The sequence below is a fragment of the Brassica napus genome, chromosome A7, assembly GCF_020379485.1.
Source record: "Brassica napus cultivar Da-Ae chromosome A7, Da-Ae, whole genome shotgun sequence".
Lineage (NCBI taxonomy): Eukaryota > Viridiplantae > Streptophyta > Magnoliopsida > Brassicales > Brassicaceae > Brassica > Brassica napus.
In genome coordinates this window covers 4353623-4365150 of record NC_063440.1, presented here as the reverse complement: position 1 = coordinate 4365150, position 11528 = coordinate 4353623, and the positions used below count along the sequence as shown (strand labels likewise).

At 44.0% G+C, this 11528-nt stretch overlaps 1 non-coding gene across 1 annotated transcript; it reads left to right on the top strand.

The window, feature by feature from the left end:
• The first annotated feature begins 3488 nt into the window (after window positions 1-3488).
• On the top strand, window positions 3489-3595 carry LOC125576743. Its single transcript, XR_007315169.1, has one exon. It is a non-coding gene; the product is annotated as a small nucleolar RNA R71 (small nucleolar RNA).
• The last annotated feature ends 7933 nt before the right edge of the window (window positions 3596-11528 follow it).

The following is an 11528-nucleotide window of genomic DNA, read 5'->3' as shown; positions in this document are numbered from 1 at the left end:
GGCCACTATTCAAGTGTTGGAGATTATAATACCTATAGATGCCTAATTGTTGCATGCATGATATGTTAGAGCTCAATCGCTTAACTCAGTGATCAGCTGTTGCATGTTTCACTGGTTAACAGGCCAGATCTCGTGTCTCAACGGTTAGTATGTTGACAACGAGAGAGTGTCGATCGATGGTCCTATTGGGACATCGACCGATACACCTTTGCCTACTCGACCGATAGTCAGTTGAGGACATCGATCGACTGTTTCTAGCCAGTCCTATGCGCAAGTATGATATGCTCTATTAAGATACTAAATTGGCGGTTAGCCCTCTCTGGCAGTCCTAATATGATAGATAGATGTCAGGATGGGATAACAAGGGTGCGTGAATATGCAATCCTATGATCAAGTTCTAGTTAGCAAGGCTAAAACAAGCAATGAATACAAATCTATCATGAATATCACAACAAGGCAAATCTATAGTTTGGGGCTAATCCCACAAACCTATCTGAACCTTGGATCTAATAATTGAACTACTCAGACATAGCAAAGCAATTCATAACAATGAAGAATTAGAAACTCATAGTATAGATGAAAAGAAATGATAACAAGGAGTTCCAATCACAAGTGATATTCTCTCCAAAACTCTCTTCTCTCACAAAGTAAAACTTGTAACAAAAAAGTCTCTCTAAGCTCTCCTGCCGTCAAAACACTTAGGCAGTATATAATCTACTAGGTTAAAAACTCGTCAGGGCATTTTTGTAATTTAGCCTGGCCTTGGGTATTAAGTCTGCTGAATCCAAAATGCCGCGTGTCTGATGTCTCGACATCGATCAATGGTACTTGTGTACATCGATCGATAGTAATCTTCATCTGTCGAGGCATCTCCTGGTATCGATCGTCAGCACTGATGCACATCGATCGATTGTTCTTCCTTTCGTCGACCTCTACGTGGTCAGCTCGGGTGAAATGTCCTTTAAGCTCCAAAATGCTCCAAAGTCATAACTTTACTCGGAAATGCACCTGAACCTGAAAACATACCTAGAAGAGTAGAAAACATATATATATATATATATATAGTAAAACACCTATATACCATGGATGAAAACGGGTCAAATCCAAGGTATATCAGTGTTCCAGGTCCACATGTGTTTTTCGCTACTGCTAAGGTCACTGAATAAGATAACTAAAGCACGAGGTGGTCAGTGATCAACACGAAATAAGGTCCTAATTCCCACAAAGTTTTGACTGACTCGATAATAAAAAATGACTCAAACTAACTCAAAAGATAAACAAAAGAAAGAAACGAGTTAGTAAACAACGAAAACCCTCCCCCATACTTACTTCACACCGTCCCTGGTGTGAAAATAAATCAGAAAGAAGGTGAAAACAAGAATAAACATTTTTTTTGGTTGAGATACTTACCTGAGTGGAGCGGACACTCCATGAAAATTCTCGGTGTTCTATCGTCAGATGGTCGCCTGGAACAGCCGCTCTTTTCAGAGGGCAGGTTGTTCCATTACTGCAACCTAGAATTTTTAAAGTATCTCGGGTTTTTTTTTGCTTTTTGACCTGAGACTCAATAAACTAAAACAAAAAATAAGTAAAAAGAAAAATCATAATGTTAATGACACTCACTAGTGGGTTGCCTCCCACCAAGCGGTTGGTTTAAGTCACTAGCTTGACTTGGTGATAGGGATCAGTCTGGTTGAGCAGGAGGGCCTGTTCCAAAACAAGCTCCACAATCAGACATGTTCAGCTTCAAAACCCTGCTCAACAACCCTTTCACAGCAGCTTCCCCTTTCTCCTTCAGCTCATGTGTGAGAATGGCTCTGACTTTAGAGAACGGTTTGGAGGTACCCTTGCACTTTACCTCATACTCGATGGAGTTCTCATCACAATTGAGAGGTATCAAAGTCATTGTAGGATCTCCCTTGACCCTTTTCTTCTGGACTTTCTGTTTCACCCTTGAATTCCCTCTGAATTTAGTAGGATCAGTGCTAGGATCTTCATCAGAGAACAGGCTGCTCTCACCCTAATGACCATGCTCCTTCTCTGGAACAACCTTCAGCTTTTCTACATCAAACACTGAGATGCAAGAGGCCTGTGATGAGGAAGATCTGATGGGTAAAGCCTTGTAGAAAACTTTCTTGTTGATGTTGGAGAAGCAGACTCTCTTGTTGGGTATATCGATGGTTGCTCCAACAATAGCCATGAACGTCCTTCCAAATATCAAAGGCATCTCATGATCCTTGTTCATCTCAACAACTTGAAACTCAGAAGGAACAACGCATTCCCTACTTGAACATGAACGCTGCGGATGGTTCCATATGGGACTGCCCTGGAAGAGTATGCAAAGGTCAGGATCAGCTGAGAACGCTCAACATCAGCAATACCCAAATCATCTACAATAGCCTTTGAGACGAGAGTCACACAAGAACCAGAGTATAAAAAGAGCGTCCTTGAAGGTTGTTCCTGCGATGGAACATGGGAAAACAAACTTTCCAGGATCATCAACCTTAGGCAATACCTTAAGTGCTGGTGTAGACAGTGCTTTGGTATAGAGGACCTTGATCTCCTCTTGAGTCTCTCTACAATTTTTAAAGAACTTGAGCAATGGACGAATCTGCAGAGCATCTTCGAATGCAAGTTCTTTAGGAAGCCTTCTCACCATCTTGTTAAAACCTATCAGCTACTCTTCACTAATGGGATCCATCAGATGTCTAGGTGGAATTGGATAGGGAACCTTGGGAACATAGACTCGAGATGGTGGAGTCTCAGCAGATTCGTCTGGAGCAGTTACTGCAGAGCTAGTAGGCTGCTCTGCTCTCTCTTCTGCGCTTGGAAGAGTCTCAAGGAACGGCTGCTCTATTGCATTACAGTGCTCAATCCTAGGATTTTTATCAGTTTTTCCAGGGAGCGTCTCTTGTTGCCTCTTGACACTCTCAGCTGTTTGAGCAAGCTGAACATCAATCTTTCTTATGTGAATTGCAAGAGTGTCATACTTGTTATTCAGCTCAGTGAACATGTTGCCCATTCTGGTGTCCATTTTCGTGGTTACCTGATTCAACACCTTGGCTTGAACCTGCTGACCCTGCAACATCTGTTGCATCATCATACCCAGACCCTTCAGCTCATCTGGTTGATTGTTCCCGGTAGCTTGAACAGCTTGCCAATTTCTCTGCGGTTGTTGCTGGTTCTGGTTCTGAATCTGCCCGGTCATAGCTTGCTCCATGCTGAAGACGTGCCCTTGGTTGTTTTTCAGTAGCTGATCAACCTTGGCAGTCAGCTCATCTATTTTCTGGGTGTCGGAATTGTTCCATTTCTTGGAGCAATCACTCTCCTCTTTCTTATTAGCTGAGCTAGCAGGCATGTTCTTAATCAGCTTAAACGCTCTACCAGTGGTTTGAGTCATGAAGTCTCCATTGCTCGCAGAGTTTATAGCACCTTGGTATTTCCAGTCCACTCCATCATAGAAAATGTTCAGGAGGTAATCATCATCAAATCCATGGTGAAGACATTCTCTGCGATAGTCATTGAAGCGCTCCCATGCGTCGCAGAAACGCTCATTAGTGAGCTGTCTGAAAGAGGTGATCTTATTCCTCAATGCAGCTGTTCTCGCCTTAGAGTAGAAATGGATGAGGAACGCTGATCGGACCTGTTCCCATGAAGTGAGAGAGCCGGTAGGGAGAGAGTTCAACCACCGTGCATCTTTTCCATCAAGAGAGAATGAGAATAACATGCACCTGATGTAATCTGGTGGAACACCATTCGCGCGAGTGAAACTGTAGACTTTTTCGAAGATCTCAATATGCTCCATTGGAATTTCTGTAGAGAGACCAGAGAACACCTTTCTCTGTACTAGACCGATCAAAGCATGCTTGATCTCGAAGTCCTGCCTAGTGCAGGGTGGAGGAACAATGGCAGAGCGCGTAGTAGGGATGTTATGCGGAAGGTTTCTCTCTCCGATCGGAACACTCTGTGCCTGTTATTCCTGCTGCGCGAGAGCAGCCTGTTCAGCAGCATCCTGCTGAGCTTGGACGGTCTGCTACATTTGAAGCACCTGTTGTTGCATCTGTTACACCTGAGCAGTGAGTTGCTCTTGATTGGCGTGATCACTCATAGTGGTGTTGGTTTGCCTTGGATGTTGGCGGTTTGTTTTTTCTAACCTTGCTAGCTCTTGGTTCGTAAGTGTGACCAATTCTCATTGTGCGTTTCTCCGAGTATGTCTACTGATCATGCACCTGGAACATTAGTTACAACAAAAAGGATAGAGCTAGTTACAGGTCTTAGACTAAATAAATAACCGAAAAATTAAGATAAAAAGATGGTCCCCGGCAACGGAGCCATATTGATATTACGTGTATACGCACACAAATTAAACTAATGTGCACACTACCACAATCGAATGGTATGTCGATATAGCACTTTAGGATCAAATCCACAGAGACCAACTATTACACATTATCTTTATGGGATCAATATCAAGCTAAAACAATATGGAGGTTTTAAAGGTTATTTCGTAACAATAAAGTAAGAGATTGATTTAAGGTTTTAAGATGATTAAAAATGCTAGCCTAGGGTTGTTTGATCGGATGTTAAGCAAGTGTGAGCCAAACAATTATTCAAGTTTAGTTAAGAGCAAGTCTAGAACTCGGATCACTCAAGTAAAACAGTCCACTGTTGTGGTACTGCTCCCTATGCTGATCGATCTTGATACCTAAACTCTCGTTTGGATCAAGATGCAACCGCAAGCAATAGAGATCAAGTCTGATATGTTCACAAAACACCCTAATATGTACTTTCGCTGATTAGGGATGCAATGCTCATTAATAACGGATCTAGCAACCTATTACACGGTTAATGAACAGGTTAAACCTAGGATCTTACATTAAGCGGCCAGTTTAATGCAAGCATTAAGAACAATTATGAATGAAGAAAATCAATGGATTCACGTATCTATGTTTAACTCACGGGTCTAACACCCTAACACCCTAGACTAAGCAAATTGACTACTCAGCCATGAACAGAGAAAACACAGAGACAGAGACTGAATAAAGCATGTGTAGATAAAATAGAATAAGGGTTCAGGGGGTTCTTCTCTATGGTGAGAGAGATGGATCCTTCTAATTTTACAAAGTATCAAATCACAAATCTCTAAAAGCTCAAGTATGGTTCCTTGTCTCAAAAGCAGCGTAGAATAGTCAGGAGAAACAGAAAAAGAAGATATATCAAAGCCACATGCGGCTGGGAGAGAAAATAGAGAGATTAGGACAAATCCCGAAATAGGTTGTAGTTTCCTTAAAAATATATGCTGCTGGAACAGGCACTCGGGTTGTTCCGCTATCCGGAACAGTCACTCGGGTTGCTCCGCTATCCGGAACAGTCATCAAGACTGTTCTGCGTGAAAATCACCAAATTGCACTGTTTATGCCTCTTTTGTTCCAACTGGTCCATCTCCCATCTAATGCAACTCCAGACCTGTAATGAATCGAAAAGGACTAGGAAGACTCGATAAAGACTTGAAAACCAATTGAAAAGTAGTCCCCGGCAACGGCGCCAAATTGATATTACGTGTATACGCACACCAATTAACCTAATGTGCACACTACCACAATCGAATGATATGTCGATGTAGCACTTTAGGATCAAATCCACAAGGACCAACTATTACACTTTATCTTTATTGGATCAAAATCAAGGTAAACAATATGGGGGTTTTAAAGTTGATTTCATAACAATAAAGTAAGAGATTGATTTAAGGTTTTCAGATGATTAAAAATGCTAGCCTAGGGTGGTTTGATTGGGTGTTAAGCAAGTGTGAGCCAAACAATTATTCAAGTTTAATTAAGAGCAAGTCTAGAACTCGGATCACTCAAGTAAAACAGTCCACTGTCGTGGTACTGCTCCCTATGCTGATCGATCTTGATACCTAAACTCTCGTTTGGATCAAGATGCGACAGCAAGCAATAGAGATCAAGTCCGATATGTTCGCAAAATACCCTAATATTTACTTTCGCTGATTAGGGATGCAATGCTCATTCATAACAGATCTAGCAACCTATTACACGGTTAATAAACATGTTAAACCTAGGATCTAACATTAAGCTGCCAGTTTAATGGAAGCATTAAGAACAATTATGAATGAAGACAATCAATGGATTCACTTATCTATGTTTAACTCACGGACCTAACACCCTAATACCCTAGACTAAGCAAGTTGACAACTCAGCCATGAACAGAGAAAACACAGAGACAGAGACTGAATAAAGCATGTGTAGATAAAATAGAATAAGGGCTCAGTGGGTTCTTCTCTATGGCGAGAGAGATAAAGCCTTCTCCCTTTACAAAGTATCAAATCATAAATCTCTAAAAGCTTATGTCTGGTTCCTTGTCTCAAAAACAGCGTAGAATAGTCAGGAGAAACAGAAAAAGAAGATATATCAAAGCCACAGGCGGCTGGGAGAGTGTTGGGATCAAAAACGGTTGCGACAAATTTAACATTCAAAACGTCCGAGGAAGAAAATAAGAATTTCCCCGATGAATACTTTTCGAAATAAATTCTTTCTTACGAAAAAGCTTTACGGAAGAAAGAATCGAGACGTCCGACGAAAGCTCAAAACAGGTCGTTACGCAGCGACCGAGCGTCCATCCCGCTCGGTCGCTACGTAGCGGTCGAGCGTTTGTTCGTTTCGACCGGGCTCAAGCCAAAGTTCGGTCGTTGCGTAGCGACCAACCTCTTCCAAACATCAATACAACACCAGTCCATGCATTCTCCTCAAACCTTCAAAGGCTATCTCCCGAAGACCGTAGCAAGCTCAGTCCATGTTTTCCGCTATTCTACATCATCGATCAAACTTCGCGGATTAGAAACCGTGGAAAGTTCGTTCTTTATCGAAAGAAATCGTAGTAAACGCTTCGAGTCGGAAGACGGCCCAAAAAGGGCCTAAAACACGACTCGGGGCCCATCCTACGATTTTTTAACCAAAAGCCCGTAAAATCACAGCACGGTTTACGCTTGGTCCACAAGGAAGGATAAATGTCAAGTTTCTGCGGATAAATACGAAAGTTTTGAAGATAATTGTGAAGATCGGGAAAATGGAATATCTCCATTTTTATGCTATGACGGCTTAAGGGCAGAAGAGTAAAAGCGTAAACCGACCTTGGAGCTAGTATATAAGGAGTCCTAGGCAAGGAGCATAGGGAGGGAACTTTTTCAGAGCAAACTTAGCACTTAGAGCAATTTAGGCATTTTTCCATTTTTGTTATTTCGAGCTGCGACTCAATTAGGTTTAGCCGTCTTAGGGTTGCTAGAACTAGGAATCTAGCCAACAGCTCTCGAACCCAGGCTTATACCTTGTTGTAAACGCTCATACGCAAATTCGGAATAAGATCTTCTTTGCTCTCTTTTTTGATTTCTTGTACTTTATCGTTGTTATTTTCGTGTTCTGATTGCTTGACGTGTGGTAATTAGCAGATATCCGGGTCCTCTGGGAAATTAGAGTTTTCCTAGTTTCCTTATTTAAATGGAAATCGACAGTGTAAATTTTGGTTCCCACAGTTTGGCGCTAGAAGGAGGGGGCCTACGGATCAATCTAACCCGCAAAAGCCACTCAACGATCAGGAACGGTATGCAAGACTCGACATGCGCGAACGTCATCTCATTCAAGGGGGGGGGGCAAACCTCGAAACGATCTCCTTGTTATCGAGCTGACGATTCGAGATATCGACGTCGCTAGGGTGCTAATCGACACCGTAAGTTCGGCCGATATCATCTTCAAAGACACTCTCGAAAAGATGGGGGTCAATCAATCCGAAGTCACGAAATGCCCAAGCCCACTGCTGGGACGTTCGGGGGAAACAACCATGGCCTATGGATCGATTAATCTCGCTGTCAAAGCCGGAACCGTGACGAACGTCACAGAATTTCTAGTCGTTGACCGTCCCGCATCTTACAACGTCATCATGGGGACGCCATGGTTGAACGTCATGCGCGCAATCCCATCAACATACCATCTTTGCCTCAAGTTCCCGATCCCTAACGGAGTCAAGGTAATATGGGGAAATCCGAGAGTCTCACAGGTTTGTTTCGCCGCAGATCTAAAACGAAAAAGACCGATCCTCGAGATCACTCCTAGAAAAGTGGAGGAAAAGACCTCCAGCAAAGATACGCGAAGTCAGGATTCCGCGGAACTCTTCTGGCAATCTCGCAGCATCGCGGCCCTAGATGAAAAACGCGAGCCAACTTGCGAACGAGTGGTAACAATCTGTCTCAACGAAGCATTCTCGGAACGTTGCGTCGAGATTGGAGCCAATCTCCACGAGCCTTTTAGGACAGAACTCATAACCTGTCTTAAAAAGAACCTCAATACTTTCGCATGAGATGCGGAAGATATGCCGGAAATTGACATTAACATAACATGTCACGAGCTGAATATCGACCCAACATTCAACCCCGTCAAACAAAAAAAGACGGAAGCTGGGACCCGAACGTGCTGCCGCAGTAAACGATGAGGTCGAAAAATTGCTTAAAGTTAGATCGATAACAGAAGTAAGATACCCAGACTGGCTCGCCAACCCCGTAGTAGTCAAAAAGAAGAACGGGAAGTGGCAAGTTTGCGTGGATTTTACCGACCTAAACAAAGCATGTCCAAAGAATAGCTTCCCTCTACCACATATCGATCGATTGGTAGAAGCAACAGCAGGCAACGAACTTTTATCCTTCATGGATGCCTTCTCAGGTTATAATCAAATTATGATGAATCCCGACGATCGCGAGAAGACAGCGTTCATTACCAATCATGGAACTTATTGCTATAAGGTAATGCCCTTCGGCCTCAAAAACGCCGGCGCAACTTACCAACGACTCGTGAACCGAATGTTCTCCAAACAACTCGGAAAAACGATGGAGGTTTATATCGATGACATGCTCGTCAAATCCCTCAAAGCAAAAGATCACGTGTCACATCTCAAATAATGTTTTGCACAATTAAATTCCCATAACATGAAGCTCAACCCGACAAAATGTAGATTCGCCATGGCATCAGGGGATTTCCTCGGCTACTTGGTCACATACCGCGGCATCGAAGCAAATCCAAAACAGATCAACGCACTAATCGAGATGGCTTCACCAAAGAATAAGCGGGAAGTACAAAGGTTGACCGGCAGAATCGCAGCGCTTAACCGATTTATTTCACGATCAACAGACAAGTGCATGCCCTTCTACGACGTCCTGCTAAGAAATAAAAAATTCGAATGGTCGGAAGAGTGCGAAAACGCCTTCCAACAGCTGAAGCGTTATTTAGCTACTCCTCCAGTCCTCGCAAAACCCGTGGAAGGGAGCCTTTATTCTTATACATCGCTGTGTCGGCAACGATCGTAAGTGGAGTCCTGATCAGGGAAGAACGCGGGGAGCAGAAACCTATTTTCTACATAAGCAAAACCTTGTTGGATGCCGAATCTAGGTACCCATTGATGGAAAAATTGGCCTGCGCGGTCGTAACATCGGCCCGAAAACTAAGACCATATTTCCAATCCCACACAATCGTCATCCTCACGACTTTTCCCCTACGGACAATTTTGCATAGCCCAAGTCAGTCAGGCCGACTGGCCAAGTGGACGGTCGAGTTGAGCGAATACGACATCGAGTACCGACCGAGGACGAGCGCAAAGTCACAAGTGCTCGCAGACTTCTTGGTCAAACTTCCAACGGGAACAATAACCAATGAGGAACCAAATTACACCTGGCTCCTCCACGTCGACGGATCCTCATCCAAGCAGGGATCGGGTATCGGAATCTGTCTCACATCTCCAACGAGCGAGATCTTGGAACAACCGTTCAGGCTGAAATTCCACGCCTCGAACAACGAGTCAAAATACGAAGCACTAATCGCAGGACTGCGTTTGGCTCACGGCTTAAAAATACATAATCTCCATGCTTACTGCGACTCCCAGTTAGTGGCCAGTCAATTCAGTAGAGAGTACGAAGCCAGAGACGAACGGATGGACGCGTACCTCAAACTGGTCCAAAGTCTAGCTCAAGATTTCGACTGTTTTGCCCTTACGCGAATTCCCCGTTCCGAGAACGTCCAGGCAGACGCCCTCGCGGCCCTAGCATCAAGTTCCGACCGAGGACTTAAAAGGGTAACTCCAGTCGAGTTCATCGAACATCCAAGCATCGGACCACCAATCATCGTCAATCTCATAGAGGGTCCAGATGACGAGGAAGAAGAAATTACGATACAACCACCATCGGAGCAATCTGATTACGGCTGTGATACCACCTGGCTTCAGACGATTCGAGACTACATTGTGGACGGGCAACTGCCCGCCGAAAAATGGGCAGCTCGCAAGGTCCGAACATAGGCCGCACGCTACGTGGCAGTGGACGGCGAAATTTACAAATGGAGATTCTCCGGACCACTCATAACGTGCCTGGAAGGAGAAAAAGCGAGAAAAGTAATGGAGGAAATACATTCCGGTTCCTGCGGCAACCATTCCGGTGGAAGATCGCTAGCCGTAAAAATCAAACGCCATGGATACTATTGGCCAACAATGATCGGAGATTGCGAGAAGTTCGCACGAAAATGCGAAAAATGCCAAAGGCATGCACCAACCATCTGACAACCGGCAGAAGTTCTTTCCTCCATCACATCGCCTTACCCCTTTATGCGCTGGGCCATGGATATTGTCGGACCTCTGCATAATTCAAAACAAAAGCGTTTCCTTCTAGTCCTTACCGATTTTTTCTCAAAATGGGTAGAGGAGGACTCATACGCAAGTATAAAAGATGTCCTTCGTATGGAAAAACATCATCTCTAGGCATGGAGTTCCTTATAAGATTGTAACCAATAACGGGTCTCAGTTCATCTCCACCCGGTTCAAGGCATTCTGCAAAAAATGGAAGATACGACTCAACAAGTCAACTCCCAGATATCCGCAGTGCAACGGACAGGCTGAAACAATCAACAAGACCATTCTCGACGGACTGAAGAGACGCTTAGAGGCCAAAAAAGGCAGGTGGGCCGACGAACTCGAGGGAGTCCTCTGGTCTCACCGTACCACCCCAAGGCGAGCAACGGGAGAAACTCCTTTCGCTCTGGTATACGGCACAGAATGCATGATTCCCGCAAAAGTAGAGTTTCCCGGCGTTCGAAGAAGATTACTTCCCGAACGAGAAGAACTCAACGATGCCATGCTCCTGGATGATTTTGATCTCATTAACGAGCGCCGAGATCGAGCGCTCATCCGCATCCAAAATTACCAACACGCCGCTGCAAAATACTATAATTCCAACGTACGAAATCGTAGGTTTAATCAAGGAGATCTGGTCCTTCGCAAAGTCTTCCAAAACACTGCTGAACGAAACGCGGGAAAACTCGGATTAAACCAACCTTTCACGGGGAATCGCAAAATGGCCACTGGCCTGAATGGAAAGATAGACATGATCTACAGTGAGCTAATGAGAAAATTCGACGCTTTAAGTGAACACATTAAGAGATTGGACGGCCAAGTCACGGAAAACGCCATCACCATCAAAAGAG